This window comes from Camponotus vicinus, unplaced genomic scaffold (assembly GCF_025532165.1).
Source record: "Camponotus vicinus isolate PSW18456_S1 unplaced genomic scaffold, iyCamVici1.0 SCAF_10, whole genome shotgun sequence".
NCBI classification, from domain to species: domain Eukaryota; kingdom Metazoa; phylum Arthropoda; class Insecta; order Hymenoptera; family Formicidae; genus Camponotus; species Camponotus vicinus.
Window position 1 is genome coordinate 14,212,840 of NW_028141946.1, and position 23,721 is coordinate 14,236,560.

At 31.9% G+C, this 23,721-nt stretch overlaps 1 pseudogene across 1 annotated transcript; it reads left to right on the plus strand.

Moving 5' to 3' along the window:
- The first annotated feature begins 2,439 nt into the window (after positions 1 to 2,439).
- On the plus strand, positions 2,440 to 12,993 carry LOC145960287 (uncharacterized; annotated as a pseudogene). The gene is made up of 8 exons (XR_014435323.1): positions 2,440 to 3,448; positions 6,691 to 6,837; positions 7,405 to 7,498; positions 7,638 to 7,973; positions 8,237 to 8,469; positions 8,694 to 10,130; positions 11,020 to 11,124; positions 11,818 to 12,993. The product of XR_014435323.1 is annotated as an uncharacterized LOC145960287 (transcript).
- The last annotated feature ends 10,728 nt before the right edge of the window (positions 12,994 to 23,721 follow it).

Genomic DNA, 23,721 nt, shown 5'->3' on the forward strand with positions numbered 1-23,721 from the left:
AGAGACGCCGCGCTAGATGTGTTCGGCGTGTATACATGAATGTGTGTATGTGTGCGCGTATGTTTTTAAATTTAGCGCGGCGTCTCTCGACTGCTCTTGTAAAATATAGAATTAATAATAATTACAATGTATCAAAGTAATTTTTTAACGCTTTTTGTTTTTATTTTTTTTAATTTATTTAATTAATTTTTTTTATTTTAGATTTTTATTTGTTGTTTTTTATTAAACTTTTTTCTTTTTCTTTTATTTTATATTTTTTATTATTTAATTTATTAATTCCTTTTTTATTTTGTAAGTATTGTTGTTTGGAAATAAAGTAATTGATTTATAGCGGGAGAAAGATGGAATTTGATTGAATGCACTAATGCACACTAGTGCATAATAAAGACTATCGTATATAAAATTACAATAGTAGAATTAAAATAATAAAGTAATTAATATTATAAATTTTTATATTATATTATATTATATATTAAGTATATTATATTAAGTTAGTATTAACTAAAGTTGTATTATATAAGTTATTATCAGGGAACTGAACTTTTCGCATTAAGCGAAAACGCGAATTTCATCAAAATATGACAGGCTGAAGTTGTATTTCTGTTTTTATTCAATCAACAGTTTTTGAGCAAGATTTTGTGCCGCGACAAAACGCGAAATCGCTCTCAAATCGCGAATTTCATCTCAAATCGCAAAATTTCGTTTTTTGCCTGATTTTCATATTATTTTGTCCATTTGAGCACATATTTAACAATAAATGCAGAAGGCATCGGCATTAAACTATAGTATAGTCCGCGACAGCGATTCGTTCTCCTTGCAAGAGGCCATGAAACGAATCGTCGCGCACTATACAAATTGAAACGAACTGGAAGCGCTGCCTTGTAAAATAATCGCTATCGATATCTCTCTCGATTCATATTTTTCCATATATTCAGATTTTAAAAACAAAAAATTTATTTTAGTTTTCAATTTTAGTTTTGTTTAATGATAGAGGAGAAATTTAATAATCTATTTTCTTTTCTTCTACATTAAGATGTTAAATTCAAAGAAATCCTACTTTTTATTTTTCATAGTTGTGTTATTATTAATAAAAATCATTATAAAAAAATGTGTGAAGGCCATTTCTCCTCTTCTTTATAACCATAAAATATATCTATGTACTGCAGTTATAAGTAACAGAGATCGATAATTCGTTTCAACTAGAATTTAAGTCAAAATAATGGAAAATCAGGTAAAACGCGATAAAATGCGCAATTTTGGAATCAAATCGCGAAAAACAGTCAACATAAAACGCGAAAAGTTCAGTCCCCTGGTTATTATGAGGTTATTCAATGCAAATAATGATAATAATAGCTCGTAGAATTAATTATATTATTTATTTTAGTTATGTATGTGCTACTGTAAATTTGTACTTATTTATACTAATGCAAAAACGGCGTTACGTATCGCTTGATTCAAACTGCATTATGTGAATGTACAGAAAACGCATAAACCACTTTTTTAAAATCCATTCTTACTTTTCTTATAATCAGAATATCTTTTTATACAGTAAACGTGCCCCTAGGCCAAAGAGAAGATACTCAGAAATAAATTAATATAAAAAATTTAATAAAATTCAAATTAAACAATTATATATACATATAATTATTTTTATTTACATATAGAACTATTTTTGTTTTATACATATATAACCTTTTGTCAAACAATTTTTAAAGATTTTAATTCTTTTTGGAATAACGCCAAGTATTTCTGTAGAGAAAAATAAATTACAACGGAATGCAGCTAATAAGACGTCATGGCCAAAGTCCGGATCTTGATGCCGTTTTCCCCACTCCAAGTGTATGCTAGCGGCCGAACGCCGCGAAACACAGTATCGTCTATGCCGGTCTAGTGATGGTAGCAAAGATACCAATTTTTATTCACCAATAATGGATTTTGAAAAGCATACGTAGTAACACAATTGTATGTAGTAACACAATCGTACGAACGAATTGTCATAATTACATATTTAATAAAAGATATAGCAAATATTGAAGTGAATTCGATTACACGCTGCGTGTGCTTGAATATGGCTGAAAATGTTACAAGATCTATAATTCTATAACTTCTTTGATCGTTTATAATTTGATTGTGGTTATCTTTTTATTGACTGCTTTTCTACTATAATATTATTGAAAAAGAAAAGCTGATAATAATTGTATTCTTGTATTCGCGATACAATCCAATGAATATGTACCATTTTGCATTGTCATTTGTTCTCCTAAAAAAAAATAGGGCACCGTCGTGTAAAAGAATAATATATATATATATATATATATATATATATATATTAACATAGAATATATGTTTATTTAATATTATACATAATATATAAAATAATATAATAAAATTATATATATATAGATATATATAATATAAAATATAAAATAATATAATAAATTATTATATTTTCTTTTTCTACGCGACGGTGCCCTCTTTGCTACCATCACTAGACTGACATAGACCGTACTGCTTTTCGTGACGCTCATGGCAACACATGATCAGATTAATCATTCGAAGTCAGTTACTATTGTGATCGCTAGCCAAAACACGCTACCGCGTTACTTATCGTTTGATTCAAACTGCATTATATGAATAACACAAAACATTATGTACAAAGAGTGGATTTATATACCAATTTTTACTCACCAATAATGGATTTTGAAAAGCATACGTAGTAACACAATTGTATGAAGTAACACAATCGTACGAACAAATTGTCATAATTACATATTTAATAAAAGATATAGCAAATATTGAAGTGAATTCGATTACACGCTGCGTGTGCTTGAATATGGCTAAAAATGTTACAAGATCTATAATTCTATAACTTCTTTGATCGTTTATAATTTGATTGTGGTTATCTTTTTATTGACTGCTTTTCTAATATAATATTATTGAAAAAGAAAAGCTGATAATAATTGTATTCTTGTATTCGCGATACAATCCAACGAATATGTACCATTTTGCATTGTCATTTGTTCTCCTAAAAAAAAAATAGAAATTATTTACTTACTAAGAATTCTCTAATTTATCTTAAGATATATACTGTGATTGTGACCATAAGGAGAAATCAGAAAACATAATATTAGAAGATAATAACTTGCAATTCGTTAAAACTGAGTTTTAAGGAATTTATCGAAAATATATGTATATATATGAATTAATATCAATTCGATTAGCACATCAGAATTAGTAGAGTGAGAAAAACAACTAACTGAGGATGTAACGGGAACCGATTGAGTGCAAACATCTACGAACAATGCAAATTATGTTTGGAACAATTTTATGTGTTTTATTGAAAGATTTAGTACTGACAAAGGCAACTATCACGCCGAAGGATTATACCACTTCAAACAGCCTCCAGAAAAAAAATGTTTCCATGTGTCCGAATTTAAATTTCACACAGGTAAGAGATATTTTTCGCTTGATTAAGAAACAATTGAATGTTATTGCAGTTAGTAATGTAACTAAAAATAAATGATAATAAATTATATATTCTATCTATACAGGATGTCCCATTTCAAAAGTTCCACTAGATTATTTCTTTAGGAAAGCATTTAAGAAAAAAATGTTTCAAACAAAAGTTGTTTGGTTCGAAGGGGGACATAAGATGGTGCCATTAGTTTGACCTTGAAGAGTAATTTGAATGTCACATGAAGGTCACCTTGAATTTCTTAAATGGAACACCCTATATATTTTCGCATATTCTTGTAGCTTATCTCGAGAGCTTTCCAAAACACTATAATTAAGTATTTTTTTATTAAGTACTTTTCGAGTTATGAGGCTTGAAATAATTTCGTAATTTTACATAAACCATAAAATATCTAGTAAAATATTCATTTTTCGATTATCTTACCTTAATACCTTTTGTGCACAGAACAATGTGAGGAATCAATTAGTGTAAATAAAAAACATAGTTGTTTTTGAGAAAAAATATGTAATTGTTAATTGCAAATTACATATTTTTTTAGAAACTATTATGTGCTTTCTTTACACCAATTGATTCCTCACATTGTTCTGTGCATAAAAGTATTAAGGTCAGATAATCGAAAAATGAATATTTTACTAGATATTTTATGGTTTATGTAAAATTAAGAAATTATTTCAAGCCTCATAACTCGAAAAGTACTTAATGAAAAAATATTTAATTATAAAGTTTTGGAAATATTTAATTATAAAGTTTTGGAAAGCTCTCCAGATAAGCTACAAAAATATGCAAAAATATATAGGGTGTTCCATTCAAAAAATTCACGGTGACCTTCATTTGACCTTCAAATGACTCTTCAAGGTCAAACCAATGGCACCATCTTATGTCTCCCTTCGAATCAAACAACTTTTGTTTGAAACATTTTTTTCTTAATTGCTTTCCTAAAGAGATAATCTAGTGGAACTTTTAAAATGGGACACCCTGATAATAAGAGATAAGATGAAATAAAACAATTCAATATAAAAGAGAAAAGTATGTACGATGTTATAAAAAAAAGATGGATAAATTTTCGAAATTTTGTTTTTTCAAATGGATGTTATATAGTATATTAAATTTAATTAAAACGGTATTTTACAATTTAACTGTATTATTTTGTCTCTCTCTCTCTCTCTCTCTATATATATATATATATATATATATATATATATATATATATAAAATTATTATTTCTAAAAGTAACAATTTTTAAATTTAATGAAGTTTTCTGTCTACTATCTGCTACATTAATATATACATACGATGACACTAACAATATATTTTTATGTTATTTTTCTTCAATTTTTAAAATTTTTTTATTTTTCTAGATATTTATAATAATATTTATTGATATATAGTAAGATTTATACTAATGTAGATTTTATTTTAAGAAATTAATTTAGAAAGTTAGCATCACTTCTTTGTGTTAAGGATAATTATAAGGGCGTCCCAGAACACTACATACAAGCGCTTGTGAGGAGGTAGAGACCAGTAAACTAAACAGAAAAGTCTTATACCATTTTATAATTTTCGCAATAATAACAGAAATATTCAATATTAAAATCGGACGAAAGAAAGGAGCGCTCGAGCGGCTGAGCGTACAATTATATGCACATATTCTTATCGAGGCATTATCGGTTTATACTATCGGTTTATACTATCATTTCCAGGATTTGTTTCTGTTAAAAATATAACGATATTCAAGAAAAAACTTGACAAGATTATAAATAAAAGAATTTATATATAATTCTATGACTAATATTTAATAACTGTAAAGAAATATTTTTAACCTTTTTATTCTTGAAATACAAACATTAATAAAACTTTAGTAATATCGGCAAATTTTTGAAAAGAAATTTGAGTTACGGTAAAATTGGAGATGAGTTAACTAACCTATCATGAAAGAATCAAATCGTTAGACAAAATTGTTTTAATAATTGCAAAGAGCTACACTTTCGCTTGTACTATTTGCTAAAAGCTGTTATGAATCTTCATTGACCCTTATTAACTTATTGATTGATTTTCTTTTGATATGAATTATGTTTGATATACAAGATGTCGTCAAAAAAAAATAAAAAATAGATTTTACAATATGAATGAAACTACAACGCATTCAATATACGGGGTTTAGCAAAAGTGTGGAAACCCCTTAATATTTCGAAAAATATTAACGCATTTAAAAAAAAAATATTTACGCATTTTAAAAAAAAATGTTTCATACAAAAGTTATAGGGTTTTATGTGGTGCATTACACAGCAACATTATTATGACCTCGAATAGCGTTGTCAAGGTTATGTGAAGGTCATCTCCAACTTTTTAAATGGGACACCCTATATGCTTTTGCATATTCTTGTAGCTTATCTCGAGAGCTTTCCAAAACACTATAATTAAGTTAGTTTTCATTAAGTACTTTCCGAGTTATGAGGCTTGAAATCATTTCTTAATTTTACATAAACCATAAAATATATTGTAAAATATTCATTTTTCGATTATCTTACCTTAATACTTTTATGTACAAAATAATGAGAGGAATCAATTAGTGTAAAGAAAACACACAGTTGTTTTTAAGAAAAAATATGTAATTGTTAATTGCAAATTACATATTTTTTCTTAAAAACAACTATGTTTTTTTTTACACCAATTGATTCCTCTCATTATTTTGTACATAAAAGTATTAAGGTAAGATAATCGAAAAATGAACATTTTACAATATATTTTATGGTTTATGTAAAATTAAGAAATGATTTCAAGCCTCATAACTCGGAAAGTACTTAATGAAAACTAACTTAATTATAGTGTTTTGGAAAGCTCTCGAGATAAGCTACAAGAATATGCAAAAGCATATAGGGTGTCCCATTTAAAAAGTTGGAGATGACCTTCACATAACCTTGACAACGCTATTCGAGGTCATAATAATGTTGCTGTGTAATGCGCCACATAAAACCCTATAACTTTTATATGAAACATTTTTTATTAAATGAGTATTTTTCGAAATATTAAGGGGTTTCCACACTTTTGCTAAACCCTGTATATCATTTAGGAATGGTATATAACCAGTATTATTAAGCAAACCAAAAACGAATGACAATTTTTCGTTTAATTTTATAATTTATACAATTTATCATTAAAAACAACTACTTCAACGATATACACTTAATTCTTTTCGTATGTTATACTTTATGAAGGATATTTCAATGTCCGAGAAAAGTGATGATCATATACTACATTTCAAATCTGGCCGGAGTCATTCTCGGATAGTACGATTGTGAGAAATGAACGAGAAGTCGATGAAGTTCCACTTGCAAATATTCCTATGATCCCAGAATCTATCGGTAAGTTGCAAAAAATGCATAAAGTATTAATAACAAAATCTGTGACGAAAAAGTGTAAATATAATTTAAATTCAAGGGAAAGTGTAAATCAAATCTAAAAATATCTTCCAGTAATGAGAAGAATATAAATTCTAATTCCGTCCAAAAAAGAAATAGAAAAGCATAATATAAACATAACATTGTACATAAAAATTGTCATGATTTAAAGTAAAGTCAATTTTATTAATTTGCTACTTTGTTTTAAAACAATCACAAATATTAGACTTCTGATTTCTTAAGCTATAGGAATTTTTCGAAAAGTACTTGTCATTTTATTAAAAGTTATTTATTCGTTTTTGCCATGAATTAACGATTACTTTTCTAAATCTTAAATGCAAAAAAAAACGCAAAAAGTTCTTATATTATTTTTTTAAAGGTCAACTGTGCTAATTTCCATATTTTGTAGTTTACATTTATTTTTTTCTCTTTCCTTTATTTTCACATTAAATTGTTCTTTCTGATTTACTGAGATAATCCACTTAATCTTATATATAATTATGTTAATATGTACAATCTTAAAATCTCTAGAAAGCAGTTTGAACAAGAAAACATCTCTCAGAGCATTTGTACAATTCGACAGTCAATTCACAAAAAAAGTAAACGACATTTTTGTGACATTGAGGTAAAGAATCTAAATCCTCAGTTTGTATTCTTTCATTTTTCTCTCTTTTTCTTAAACTCAACGACAAAAATATATCAAAACATTAATTCTGTTATAATTTTACTAAATATAAAAAGACTGAAATGTTATTCTTTTACAGATGGAAGCAACCTAACTTTACCGATGAAATAATACAAGGATACACAGTGCAATGTTTGTTCATCAAGGACTTAAAAGAAATTCAAACCTGCGACGATAAAAATATCACAACTACAAAATTGGAGCACACGGTGCACAATCTAACATCTAACACGACATATTATTTTCGAGTACGTGCGCATACTAAAATTGTTGCCGGTCCTTACACGGATTTAATCAATGTGTCGATTACACATGAAAATCCAATACCTAAATTATTGCTCACATCGAATCTAGGTATCCAAATATTAGACGTGGATTCAAACACCTTTATTAATTTCGGAATACTAATGTCAGAGTACGTATACTGATAAAAAAATAGTTATAATTATCAAATTATATTTGACACTATAAAGTTATTATTACTACGCACAAGTTTATTATTAACATTATAGCACAAGTTTATTATCAACATTATAGTAGTAATAACTATAAAATTAGAAATCTCAACTATAATTTTTTTACTATACAATTATAGTTGGCTCCTTTTTTTCAGATTTATACCATTAAATGCCGCTTATTCGATACAAGAACATATAATTTATTGGAATATCCGAACAGATCTAATGACATTGAAGATTAATGAAAATAAAACCACAAAAAGCCTTCATGATCGTCTACATGATCTCTGCATTGACTAGGTAGCAAGAAATCTATATATGACCTATGAAGACAGACTACTCTTACATTGTAAAGTTCGACTTAACAATGTGGGAAAATGGCATAATTAAATTTGATGAGATTTTCAAAACAAAAATTGCTAATGACCATTTAAATGTATCACCGTCTATGAGGTACGTTTACTACTGTTCATTTGAAAAAATAATTTTCCATTAAAGATTTATGCAAAGATTTTTGTAATTTTTCTATAATTTTACGTAGTTCTATAATTAAGATCACAAGTAAAAAGAAATAAGTTATTACATAATTACATAAGAATTTCGAATTTCTACTACATATAAGTTTCTGGTTTTGTTAAAATAATATTTTATGTGTAAAATAATTATATATTTTTTAGAATTTTATATTGCATATCACACAGTTGGACGAATACAATTAGAGAATATGATATGATGAAATATCATCTCGATGGAGAAAACGAGCAAATTGTTCAGATAAATGCATCCTTTGCCTATTTCATTATATACATTCTTTTAGTGATATGATAATTGATAACATGAATAATGAGAAGCCGTTAATTTACTGGATAAATGAGAATTACACAATTGCAACAGATATTAACATTTCTATGTGCAATACGATTTTACACAAGAAAAGCATAGGTGATAACATTAAATTCCAATCTATGACGATTAACAAAACAAACATTTACATTTTTGCAAATGATTATTCGTTTCAATTCTCTACGTTTTGAAAAAGAAATATGCAAGCCTCAAGAGCGTAAATGCAGTCGAATATGTTGAAAAGATAATTATAAGCTCAGTTGAATATTATCGTTTTTTTTAGAATTTACGCTTTTGATAAATCTTTACAACCATATCCTCCAATGAGATGTCTGACATCTAACGAAATGTTTATAATTTTGAGAATGTGACTGCAACGACAAACAGCATCATTGTAAATCTTCCGAAGCTGGTTGTAAAGAGTGGATGCAAAAAATATAATTTACCAACTACTATATATACTATCTCCGTAAGCTGTTTAGAAAACAATCTCAACAAGTCTGAAAAATTCAATGTGTAGACGTATGAGCGATATTACGAGAATAAGAACTTAATACCATTTACAAAGTACAAGTTGAAGTTTACTTTAAGCAATTTTTACTTTGATCAATTATCAATAAATCCATTCGATTCGAGTGTGATACCAATAAAAACTAATTCGGGCAAGCTTAATGCACCAGAAAACATAAGTGTTCTAGCTTTGACGCCTACTATAGCAGTGGTTCATTGGATGCCACTCAAGAAAGTGAACTGCGTGGCCGTGACCTACGAAGTGCATTGGAAGTCAGTTACATTAGTGAACGGCACGCAACAAAAGAGCAAACAATTTATCAATGTGCCGAAACGTATGGCAGACGGCAGATTTTTCACAAAGATTAACTTGTCTCTACCAGTATAAAATTACTTGATGTACATGCGTGTGTATCCAGATAATTTCAGCAATTTCTACAACGAGAGTTTAAGCAAGATCGTTCACTTATACTCAGAATCAAACAATATTACTTTGAACGGGGTCAACATAAATAGCATGGACATTTCATGGATCTCAAACATCAATCGGACGGTCTTTTCTACACTAGAGTATAAAGACGTTGCAACAGAAAAGTGGCAAACGAATTATATTAAAATGAATTATAACAAAGAAATAATATATCATATCGGAAATTTACAATCAGGAACTTTATACAAGTTTTGCTTGATATTGAGATATCCCGAATGTGAGGAAAATTTTACATGGCCGGCTGATGAAAGATTTATTTTTTCAACACTTGGTAAGCAAACGAAGATACCTATACAGCACAATAAGTTTGCAGATATATTGAAGAATAATTTAATTGAAACAATATTTGCAATATTGCAAATCGATTGCGAAACTCTGCTGAGATTGTTATAAAATTGTGATGAAGTTAAGATGTCGGCTTTTTGCAATGAAATATTTTAGCAATATTACAGTGTAATATATTGGGAAGAATGCAATGTTATTGCAACCATTTAATAATATTACATATAAAATATTTTTGCTTTTGATGGATAAATATCTTGAAAACATATAATTAAATTAAAAAGCTTGATATAAATAGAAGTTTGCAATATCTAAGATAATCATATCATATTTAATATATTGCGAAATTATATTTAAACATAATCATATAACATAAAATATTATATTTTTATACAAAATTATTTTAAACTCTTACTTACGAATCACTTTTTTTATTTTAAATGTTCTATATATTCTTATAATGGGTACTTTATACACATATAAACATTAGTTATAGAATTAATTAAACATTACTAATTATATTTTTATTTAAAAATTTTAAAAATCCGTTATAATTATATATATTTGCATGTGAAAAATACATAAAAATGCATAGAAAAATATCATATTGCTAATATCTAATTCATACTTTATTTATAATTTATATTTCTACAATGTTTGCGTAATGTTGCATTGCAATTTGTAATATTGCAATATTGTTAAAAAAGTAGTTGTAACATTCTGCATAGATATTATAATATTATACACTAATATTTTCAGATATGAATAGGCCTAAAATTTAAAAAAATTAAATTTTTGTAATAAAGTTATAAGTAAAAATAAATTTGTAAAAACATACACACACGAAGATATTAAAATTATATTTTTGCTTAATATAGATATTTCGAGCACTCCCGGAATAATAGTGAAAAAATATTACTTATTATTGATGTTAGGTTTTATCGTTATAGTTACTATAATCTACCTCTGCTACTTTTATTATTGTAAGTATATTTGATGTAGGTATTGATTTGAATTGTAGATTATACATATATATCTGATATAATATCTAAAAATTTACTGAAAATAGTAATTTATTTATATAAAACTAAATGAATAAATTTACTAAAAACAGTAAATTTTATAATATACACATTATTACATAATTAAGTCGAAATTTTATAACAGTGTATCGTCAACGCAGAGGTAATAATGAACAATTTTTGTCTTCAACAATGACCGATATAAAATTGGCGATTCTACATAAAGTACCTTACCGAAGCACTTAATTCAATATGATTACCATCCTTCAATATGATTTACAATCCTATGTTACATTGTAATTCGGATGAATGTGCGATAACTAAAATCGCACGTAAACAAATTACATTTACAAAACTTCTTGGTAGCGACGCATTCGGAATGATAAAAATTAATTTTTTCAAGCAATGTTTCAAATTAATTTCTGGATCAACAAAACAGATATGTATGTATTTTCTAATAAAGATATAAATTACATAAATTTTTATAATAGATTATAAGTAATATAAAATTTAGATGAGACAACAAATATGCACTTTATTATATATTTTTCGTTGAATTATTTAATATAAAGTAAAATATAATATTACTTGACATTAAACTATATACATTTTCTAATGAAGTACGCATGTAAATTTGTGTGAAATATTTCGCAGATGTTTCAAGGAAATATGAAGAACTTAGAAAGATCGGGCACAGAGATATCCGTTGCAATAAAAACGCTTCGGAAAGATGCTTCTTCCCATGAGAAAAAGAAATTGTTAAAGGAAGCCAAGCTTATGAATCATTTTCGACACAAACATATATTAAGATTGCTGGCCGTTTGTTTAGATGGGGATTCTCCGTTACTAGTGTTGGAATTGATGGAAACTGGTGATCTGTTAAAATATTTGAGAGATTGTCGAAATTTGCAAGCGTCAGATTCGCATGCTCTGCGTTTGCAGGATTTGCTCGCCATGTGCAAAGATGTTGCGCGAGGTTGTTGCTACTTGGAAGTGTAAGGGATAATGGAAATGCGAGAGAGTTGACGAGACATAATGTCATTGTATTGACCGTTTGTTTTGATCGAGGGCACCTTGTCTTGTCTTGAGACAGGGGCAGCCCGCTAAGACCGAACAGAAGACGTGGCATTCGCATTTCGCCTCTAGACAAGTAACGAACATTTATTCCGCGTGGTAATAGCTTGTGACTGAGATCGATTCAACGGATCCACATTTCACCGATTACAGTTTATCAAAAGTGGGATTCGAGCGCCTTTACAAATTGCTTTAAAAGAGGTAGGCCCTTTTAACTGTTACGATGCGAATTTGATGTTGAAAACGCGCGGGTGCGGACATAAGATTGTTTCTGGTGTGATAAACTCTTATATGTACTTCTCTTGTGCGGTCGTTAGTGTCGAATTCCGCGTGAACGCGAATTGCATGAGTACAGTGTACTATTTACCCTTTCACAAGAGACACTGAGTAACGGACCGGGTATAGAATTTGGAGGCGAATTTACCGTGGTTAAGTTGAAGGAGGCTCTTCGCGAGCGGGGACTAGCCACATGGAACAAAAAGCGAATTAATTAAACGATTAAGTGAGAATAATCCGAAAGCGTGGGAGGAGCTCGCTGCGCGACGGAGAGGCGTCTTACGCGTAATCGACTCGTCGAATTCCGAGGGTGTACGTATGCGTCGGTCGATGGAGGACAGTGAGGCTGTCGAGAAGGCCGAGAAGACTGACGGGGTCACGGCGCGAGAGGAGCGTGCGGATATCGTGGCGTCGGATGTGGAGGCACGCGACAACGCGATGAGGATGGAGCTTATGCTCTTACGTCGAGAGAAAGAACTCTGGGAGAGAGAGCAGCAGTTATTCAGACGGGAGTTGGAGATGCTGCGTAATTATCCCACGATGATGAGCACGGCGTCAAGCAACGGTACTATTCCGGCGCCTGGTGGCGTTAAGAATATTAAAGGACTGCTGTCTGAGTTTGACGGAACAGATAACGCTTTTTGGAGGTGGAAACAGCAACTGCAGCTATTAAAACATTCCTACCATTTGGACGAGAGTTCGATGCGGACATTAATTAGTTCGCGATTAAAAGGGCGCGCGCTATCGTGGTTCTATTCGAGAGCCGAATATTTGACATTGAACATAGAGGAGCTGCTCAAGAAAATGGAGCAGATGTTCGATTTGCGTCCTGGTAAACTGATGCTGAGAAGAGAATTCGAATCTCGGATTTGGAGAAGAGGCGAGCCATTTTGCAACTACTACCACGACAAGATGATTCTTGCCAATCGGATACCGATTGCAGAGAACGAGATCCTGGATTATATTATCGAGGGCGTGACGGATCAGCGATTGCAGGATCACGCTCGCATGATGAATTACCAAACAGGAGCCGAACTGTTGAAAGCATTTGAGAAGGTCCAACCTGACTCTAAGGGATCGAATGACGCTAGAACGAAAAAAAATGGAACGAGAACGATAAGCGGAAAGACGGAGGTGCCGTTGGCCAAGGGAAAGCCGACCAAATGCTACAAATGTTTGGCGATAGGACACATCGCGCCGCAATGCAAGCGAGCATCGATGAAGAAAACATGTTATGTGTGCAGATCGACAGAACACTTGGCTAGAGAATGTCCGAAACGAGGTCAATCTTCGACACCGGAGATGTCTAAGGACTTTGCGCAGGCGACATCAATAAATATTGTGCAACTTGACGAGTTCTCGAAGCCGTATATGATTCCCGTAAAAATTACGGTCAAAAATACGAACAGCGAATCGTATAAGTATGTTAGCGACGCGATAATCGATTCCGGATCGCCTATTAGTCTGGTGCGAAGCGACGTGATTCCGAGAGAGGTACGTTTATTAAAGAAAGAACATGTCAGCCAGTTTTTCGGGCTTAACGGTTCGCAGCTAAAAGTTGACGGCATGTATAGCGTATTGGGGACTAATGATGTGCATATTAGGATGAAATTCTATACGGTACCCGGCGGCACTATGACGTATAATATTTTCCTCGGAAGAGATTTTTTAAATTGCACACAGTTACGGGTTACATTCGGAGAAACTTTCAAAATTACCAGTAACGAGGAAGTATGTGCGGTTAGTCAACTAATGCACATAGAATACAACGATAACTTTACTCGTTCGTGTGATGAGTTAAAAATTAATCCGGCTGTCGGTAAAAATGTGTCCGCGCGAATTCGCGAAGCGTATGAATTATGTTACTTAAAAAATTTTCAGAGGGAAAGATGCGTACCCGATTTTCAAATGATTATTGCGCTCAAGCATGCACAGCCCATAAGTTCGCGTCCGCGTAGATTATCGTTTGCGGATAAAGAGATTTTACGTAAAATTTTGGATGATCTTTCGGAGAGAGCAATTATTCAACCAAGTTGTTCACCGTATGCGAATCCAATCGTTCTAACAAGAAAAAAAGACGGTAATTACCGATTGTGTATCGATTATCGCGAGTTAAATAAGATCACCATACGTGATAATTTTCCAACCGAACTAATTGATGATAATATCGATCGCTTACAAGACAAAAGATATTTTACGATTTTAGATTTAAAGGACGGATTTCATCATGTAAAATGCACGAAAATCTACGAAATATACCTCGTTCGTGACGCCGTTAGGGCAATTCGAATATTTGCGTATGCCCTTTGGTCTAACAAATGCGCCGCGTGTTTTTCAGCGTTTTGTATATGCCGTATTCGAGCCGTTAATCTGAGAGAACAAAATATTGATTTATCTCGATGACTTGTTGATCGCAACGAAGGACATAGATGAGCACATTAAAATCTTATCTAAAGTCTTTGAGGTAGCAGGTAAACATCACTTACAATTTCGGCTGGATGTTATTTCGTTCAAACGGAAATAAAATATTTAGGATATTGCGTTAATGCGTATGGTGTTCGACCGAGCGATGAGAACATCGAATCTATTCTTAATTACCCAATACCGCGTAATGTAAAAGATGTACAAAGATTTATTGGATTGGCGAGTTATTTTCGTCGATTTATTTGAAACTTCTCGGTATTAGCAAAGCCATTATATGAGATGATAAGAAAAAACGCTACTTTCAAATTCGAGTCCATTGAGAATTCCACGTTTGAGACACTCAAGCGATATTTAACTAATAAACCAGTACTTGCGATTTATTCACCACAGGCAGAAACAGAATTACATTGCGATGCAAGCGCTAGTGGTTTTGGCGGTATTCTGTTGCAAAAACAAACCGATAATACTTGGCGTCCAATCTCATTTTGGAGTCAACGAACAACGCCTGCCGAGGCCCGGTACCATAGCTTTGAATTAGAGTGTCTTGCTGTTGTGTATGCGCTAAAAAGATTCCACATATATCTTGCAGGACGAAAATTTAAAATCATTACAAATTGCGATAGCTTCCGTCTGACTTTGAATAAAAGAGACGTGAATCCTCGAATTTCGCGTTAGGCTCTATTTTTGCAAAATTATTATTATAAAATTGTCCATTGTCCAGGTAAGCGGATGAGTCACGTTGACGCGCTTAGCCAATGCCACAGTATACTTGTTCTCGAGGGCAGCACATTGGAAAGAACTCTGTCCGTTTGTCAGGATCGCGATGAAGAAATTTTAAACATCCGCAACGAGCTTGGGAATGGCGAAGTCAAATATTATGAATTACGAGACGGGCTTGTGTATAGGAAGGATAAAAATAAAAAGCTGCTTTTTTATGTCCCCCGCTCTATGGAATCAAATGTGATTCGGACATGCCATGATGATCTCGGTCATGTAGGAATTGATAAAGTAATCGAAAATATTACACGAGTCTATTGGTTCCCTCGTATGTGTGAGAAAGTGCGAGAGTACATTGTTAACTGTCTTAAATGTATAGAGTTTTCTTCGCTGAGTGGAAAAGCAGAAGGCTATTTGCATAATATACCGAAGGAAGGTTTACCATTTGCGACTATACACGTTGATCATATGGGTCCGTTAGAGAAAACTCGGGAAGGATCACCGGCATTTATTTGTAATCGTTGACGCGTTCATTAAATTTACTAGATTATATCCGTGCAAGTCGACCACAACCGAGGAAGTGATAAAACATCTCAACGATTATTTCCGGGTATATAGTAGGCCTAAGCGTTTGATTTCTGACAGAGGAACCTGTTTCACGTCCGATACATTTAAAGAGTATTTGAAATCCGAAATGATCGAGCACGTCTTGGTAACGGTGGATACGCCGAGAGCGAATGGACAGATTGAACGATTTAACCGAATGATAATTCCGATGCTGGCAAAGCTCAGAGATACCTTCGAAATGGGATCGCGTTTTGGATCAGATAGAGTTTTCTATAAACAATACTGTTTGCAGTGCGACGGACGAAATACCGACCCGCTTATTGTTTGGTTTCGAGCAACGAGGAAAACGGAACGATGTGTTACGCGATTTAATTCAGCAAGATTGTAACGTAGTACGCGATTTTGACTCACTTAGGAATAATGCTCAAGCGAAAATAGACGAAGTGCAACGCAAGGGCGCTGAACGATATAATTTAAGACGGAGAACTGCGCGCGAGTATAAGGTTGGCGACTATGTTGAGATTCGTAATATTGAAACAACAACTGGAATTAATGAGAAGTTGGTGCCGAAGTTTAAAGGCCCATATGTTGTAAAGAAAGCGTTAGATCGCGACCGTTATGTTGTTGCCGATATCGACAGATTTTAATTGACCCATCGGCCGTATGGGCATATTGGCGCCAGATCAGATGCGTTCTTATATGCGTACGTAAATGTAATATTTAATGACTTTATTTTATTTATTCATTATTTATAAATTGTGTGTGCGATGAACGTTAGTTTTAGTTTTATGTTTGACCGGGACGGCCAAAAGTCAGGCTAGCCGAACTGTAAGCGAGAATGGAAATGCGAGAGAGTTGACGAGATATAATGTCATTGTATTGACCGTTTGTTTTGATCGAGGGCACCTTGTCTCGTCTTGAGACAGGAGCAGCCCACTAAGACCGAACAGAAGCGTGGCATTCGCATTTCCCCTCTAGACAAGTAACGAACATTTATTCCACGCGATAATAGCTCGTGATTTTAAAATCGATCCAACGGATTCACATTTCATCGATTACAATAGATACAATTTGAAGAATGTTTGAATGATTTTTTACTCCCGACTGCTGCCAACCTACGGTTGGCAAAAGGCGGAAGAAGTATGCATTTCACCGAGCTCGGATCGGTTCTGGCCGTTATTCTCGATAAAAATAACATAGTTCGGTGTCATCTTTTGCACATCAGTTTTTTATTAATCAAGGATGGTTTATTTATTAAACAGATTTTCTACCTCGATATTTAATATAATATAATAGCTCTGTTCCGATATATAAATTATCCTTAACACAAAGAAGTGATGCTAACATTCTAAATTAATTTCATAAAATAAAATCTACATTAATATAAATCTTACTATATATCAATAAATATTATTATAAATATCTAGAAAAATAAAAAAATTTTAAAAATTGAAGAAAAATAACATAAAAATATATTGTTAGTGTCATCGTATGTATATATTAATGTAGCAGATAGTAGACAGAAAACTTCATTAAATTTAAAAATTGTTACTTTTAGAAATAATAATTTTATATATATATATATATATATATATATATATATATATATATATATAGAGAGAGAGAGAGAGAGAGAGAGAGAGACAAAATAATACAGTCAAATTGTAAAATACTGTTTTAATTAAATTTAATATACTATATAACATCCATTTGAAAAAACAAAATTTCGAAACTTTATCCATCTTTTTTTTTACATCTTACGTACTTTTTCTTTTATATTGAATTGTTTTATTTTATCTTCTCTTGTTATATAGATAGAATATATAATTTATTATCATTCATTTTTAGTTACACTACTAGCTGCAATAACATTCAATTGTTTCTTAACTAAGCGAAAAATATCTCTTACCTGCGTGAAATTTAAATTCGGACACATGGAAACACTTTCTTTCTGGAGGCTGTTTGAAGTGGTATAATCCTTCGGCGTGATAGTTGCCTTTGTCAGTATTAAACCTTTCAATAAAACACATAAAATTGTTCCAAACATAATTTGCATTTTTCCTAAATGTTTACACTCAATCGGTTCCCGTTAAATCCTCAGTTAGTTGTTTTTCTCACTCTACTAATTCTGATGTGCTAATCGAATTGATATTAATTCATATATATACATATATTTTCGATAAATTCCTTAAAACTCAGTTTTAACGAATTGCAAGTTATTATCTTCTAATATTATGTTTTTAGATTTCTCTTTATGGTCACGATCACAGTATATATCTTAAGATTAAATTAGAGAATTAGTAAGTAAATAACTTCTATTTTTTTAAGAGAACAAATGACAATGCAAAATGGTACATATTCATTGGATTGTATCGCGAATACAGGAATATAATTATTATCAGCTTTTCTTTTTCATTAATATTATAGTAGAAAAACAGTCGATAAAAAGATAACCACAATCAAATTACAAACGATCATAGAAGTTATAGAATTATAGATCTTGTAACATTTTCAGCCATATTCAAGCACACGCAGCATGTAATCGAATTCACTTAAGTATTTGCTTATTTTTCTCTGCAGAAATACTCGGCGTTATTCCAAAAAGAATTAAAATCTTTAAAAAATCTTTGTTTGACAAAAAAGTTATATATGTATAAAACAAAAATAGTTCTATATATAAATAAAAATAATTACATGTATATATAATTGTTTAATGAATTTTATTAAACTTTTTATATTAATTTATTTCTGAATACCTTCTCTTTGGCATAAGAGACACGTTTACTATATAAAAAGATATTCTGATTATAAGAAAAGTAATAATGGATTTAAAAAAAAATGATTTATACGTTTTCTGTACATTCACATAATGCAGTTTGAATCAAGCGATATGTGACGTCGTACCGTTTTTGCACTAGTATAAATAAGTACAAATTTACAGTAGCACATACATAACTAAAATAAATAATATAATTAATTGTACTAGCTATTATTATCATTATTTGCATTGAATAACCTTATAATATAATAACGTATATAATATAACTTTACTTAATATTAACTTAACATAACCCTAGTAGCACACTTTATTGGAGCAATATTGACTAACGATATATATCCAATATTTCCAATGTTGGTCCAATATTGCAAAGTAGACGCGATTTCATTTTGAGCCAATATATATAATTGGACGAATATATTATTTTCATCTTTAACCAAGATTGACTAATTATACCCAAATATTTTTACATTAAAATCTTTAAAAAATCTTTGTTTGACAAAAAAGTTATATATGTATAAAACAAAAATAATTCTATATATAAATAAAAATAATTACATGTATATATAATTGTTTAATGAATTTTATTAAACTTTTTATATTAATTTATTTCTGAGTATCTTCTCTTTGGCATAAGAGGCACGTTTACTATATAAAATTGGATGTAGATCAGTTTCTAATATATGACGGAATTCGCCATCAAAAAAAAATTAACCGTCTGTGGTTAATTTATGGAGCTCTGGAGCTCCTCGCAAAAGCTAGAGCAGGGATGCCAGTTTTGGCCCGCTACACGCTACGCACACAAAGAAAGAACCGTGTACGTGTGGCGCTCGGTAAGTTTCGGGCAGTAGAAGAGTGCAAACATACTGTCTACTGTCTCCTTCCCTCTTGAGCTATAGCTAACGCCTCGAGAATCGTTTGTTAGCGGCTCGATCCGTTTATCAGATTTCGCGTCTCGCGTAAAAGCACACAAAATTTACACATAAATAATTAAATAAATATTTTAATCCTGTAAAAATAATAAATAAATCTTCTAATCCTGTAAAAAATTAAATAAATTAATTAAATAAATCTTTTATTTATAATTTATTCAGTATATAAAAGATGTAAACTAATTTGAAAAATAAAAGATAGAAAGGGAATATAAATGATAAAAACTAATATTAATATTATTCTTTGGAGGCTTGCCCCGGTCCTATTTTAGAGTCCATCTGCCACTGCTATTTGGTACAGTGGGGATTTTAGTATATACTAGAGGGATTTTGGGGAATGTGGTCACTACGGCGTTGTGCTCGTCAATGCCGTTTCATACGGAAGGCCAGTCGAAAGCCAGCATGCACGCGAATACCTCCACCGGCACTTATTTGGTCAGCGAGCGACCTTTCAGGGATCCTCCGTGGCAATCGGCATTGCATCCATCGAATGAGATACCAACATCGCTCTGGAGTCGCATATCACTGTGTTAAAAAGCAGCATTAGGTGTGAGGTCTGGATAGATCAATGGTCTAGAGCAGTTGCCCGGAAAGCGAAAGACTCGGGTTCGATTCCCGATCCAGCTACTTACGCCTCATATTTTTCTAGTCTGCGAATATTATTTTCTAGCAATTATTCGTTAGGTTGAAAAATGTGTGAATGCTCTCTCTCCAGGATATGCGTCAATGCCGTTGCCATGGATGGATTCTGTCGCTCGTTGATCAAATGGGCGTAAAGACACGTCCGACCTCCTCCCACATACATCCCTATCTTTTTCTGGAAAGATGTAAACAAATTTGATAAATAAATGATAGAAAGAAAGAGAATATAAACGATAAAAATCCACTTCTGGCCAATATGTACGTTTTTCCCTCAAAAAATCATGCATGATAATAATATCCTCTAACGAATAATATTCTAATATAACATGTATAATTTATCAATTCGTAAATAAACAAAGTACATGTTGCTCAACGGAAACCGCGAGAAGGTGGTGGTCTCTTCCGTCAAGAGGAAATGTAAAAAATATTTTCTTAGAAAATCTAAGAAAAGATTTTTGTACATTTCCAAAGAATACAGAGGATAGAACAGAGAATAGTTATAGAAAAGATAGACATATAAAATAAATATAAAAAGATATAAAATTTAAAGGAATATAAAGAATAGAACATAGAAAAAGCACAAAACCGGAAAAAGGCGCACATATTTCACTTAATATAATATCTAGAAAATAATGTGCATATATATACAGGGTGTCGCAGACCACCCGTATCAGCCGAGTATCTCAAAAACTGAGCGCGGCAGACAAAAATATTTCAGACAAAAGTTGTAAGATTTCAAGTAACGCATTACATGGCGATATCAGTATGACCTTGAAGAGTGTTGTCAAGGTCACGTAAAGGTCACCTTGAATTCTGTAAACGGAAACCCCAATTTTTTATTACATATTCTTGTAGCTTATCTCGAGAGCTTTCCAAAGCACTATAATAATATTACTGTGTGTCGAGTATTTTTCGAGTTATAACGCTTGAAAGTTACGATGTTGACGGCTTCAGCATTTACAGGTAGGTACACCGCGCTAAGGTTGCACGGTCAGGATTGGATCTATTTTATGTGTTGCCTTTGTGTGTGTATGTGTGCGCGCGCGCGCTCGCTAGTGCGTGAATGTTTGCATCCATAGAATGATGATACCCAAAATCCGGGTATGATTCGGCCTGTCAAGGCAAGATCAAAGTGATACCAAGCCAGTCAAGGCAAGATGAAAGTGGTATCCAGCCAGTCAAGGTAAGATCAAAGTGGTATCCAGCCAGACAAGGCAAGATCAAAGTGGTATCCAGTCAGTCAAGGCAAGATGAAAGTGGTATCCAGCCAATCAAGGCAAGATGAAAGTGGTATCCAGCCAGTCAAGGCAAGATGAAAGTGGTATCCAGCCAGTCAAGGCAAGATGAAAGTGGTATCCAGCCAGTCAAGGCAAGATCAAAGTGATATCCAGCCAGTCAAGGCAAGATGAAAGTGGTATCCAGCCAGTCAAGGCAAGATCAAAATGGTATCCAGCCAGTCAAGGCGAGATGAAAGTGGTATCCAGCCAGTCAAGGCAAGATGAAAGTGGTATCCAGCCAGTTAAGACAAGATGAAAGTGATATCCAGCCAGTCAAGGCAAGATCAAAGAGGTATCCAGCCAGTTAAGGCAAGATCAAAGTGGTATCCAGCTAGTGAGTGCATGATTCGGGTGTGATCCAGCCAGTCAAGGAATGTATGGCTACATGTGATTAGGCCTGGTGTTCGAAATGTCCACTATTTGTTTCAATACAAGCGAGTACTCTTTTCTGGAAATTATTTGTTGCATGAAGAATTTCATTAGCATCTAGAGAACGAATAGCGTCGCGTATTCTACGAATCATATTATCTCTTGTCGTAGGGCGTTTGCGGTATACCAGATCTTTTACTCTTCCTCACAAATAGTAATCCAGAACACTAAGGTCCGGTGATCGTGCTGGCCAATGATGTGGGCCATACTTGCCTATCCAAAAAATACGTAATTGTTAATTGCAAATTACATATTTTTTCTTCGAAATAACTATGTGTTTTCTTTACAACAATTAATTCCTTTCATTATTTTATACATAAAAGTATTAAGGTAAGATAATCGAAAAATGAATATTTTACAAGATATTTTACGGTTTATGTAAAATTAAGAAATGATTTCAAGCCTTATAACTCAAAAAGTATTTGGAGGAAAAAATATTTTGTTATAGTGTTTTGGAAAGCCCTCAAGATAAGCTACAAGAATGCAATAAAAAATAGGGGGTTCCATTTACAGAATTCAAGGTGACCTTTACGTGACCTTGACAACACTCTTCAAGGTCATACTGATATCGCCACGTAATGCGTTACTTAAAACCTTACAACTTTTGTCTGAAATATTTTTGTCTGCCGCGCTCAGTTTTTGAGATATTCAGCTGATACGGGTGGTCTGCGACACCCTGTATAAAATATGTGTGAAAAAGACAAGATATATTATTTTTATCATGTAATCCGTGATATATGAAGTTAATCTCTATATTCAAAAGTTCAACTGTATATTTTCGGAAATAATTTTACCGAGAAAAAAAAAAATATATATATATATATATATATATGCACATTATTTACTCGATATCATATTAAGTGAAACATGTGCGCTTTTTCCGGTTTTGTGCTTTTTCTATGTTCTGTTCTTTATATTCCTTTAAATTATATACCTTTTTTTTATTTTATATGTCTATCTTTTCTATAACTATCCTTTCTATAACTATCCTCTGTTCTATCCTCTGTATTCTTTGGAAATGTACAAAAATCCTTTCTTAGATTTTCTAAGAAAACATTTTTTACATTTCCTCTTGACGGAAAAGACCACCACCTTCTCGCGGTTTCCGTTGAGCAACAACATGTACTTTATTTATTCACGAATTGATAAATTATACATGTTATTATTAACCAGTTCATTGGTACACCCGAAATCAACGTTTTGTGCCAAAACTGGTGAGAGCAAATAAATTTATATTTTACATGAAAGTTTATCTATAAGGGGTTTTTTGTGTCGCTGGTGACGAATCAAGGGTCGAAATTTCAGAATTCAAAATGGCGAATCCAATATGGCGGACTAATTTTATTCCATTATGGAGAAGATCAAATTCGATATGTTCGCGTTTTTCAAGTCTCTTATGATGAATCTATAGACAAAATTGCAAAATTTAAACTGACAGATC